Genomic DNA, 243 nt, shown 5'->3' with positions numbered 1-243 from the left:
TATGCAGGTAAGGAAGCAACAGTTAGAACTGGACATGGAATAACACACTGGTTCCAAATAGGAAAAAGAGTACCTCAAGGCTGTATATTGTTACCCTGCTTATTTAACTTATCTGCAGAGTACATCATGAGAAACGCTGGGCTGGAGGAAGCACAAGCTGGAATCAAGATTGCCAGGAGAAATACCCATAACCTCAGATATGCAGATGACACCACCCTTATAGCAGAAAGTGAAGAACTAAAG

General features: G+C 42.0%; 1 protein-coding gene across 2 annotated transcripts in view; it reads right to left on the bottom strand.

Moving 5' to 3' along the window:
• Positions 1-243, bottom strand: part of LOC105003395 (apolipoprotein L3-like) — a 26,828-nt gene that overhangs the window by 13,619 nt on the left and 12,966 nt on the right. The window lies entirely within an intron of this gene.

Source organism: Bison bison, unplaced genomic scaffold (genome assembly GCF_000754665.1).
Source record: "Bison bison bison isolate TAMUID 2011002044 unplaced genomic scaffold, Bison_UMD1.0 scf7180017864468, whole genome shotgun sequence".
Lineage (NCBI taxonomy): Eukaryota > Metazoa > Chordata > Mammalia > Artiodactyla > Bovidae > Bison > Bison bison.
This window is presented reverse-complemented; position numbering and strand designations above follow the sequence as displayed.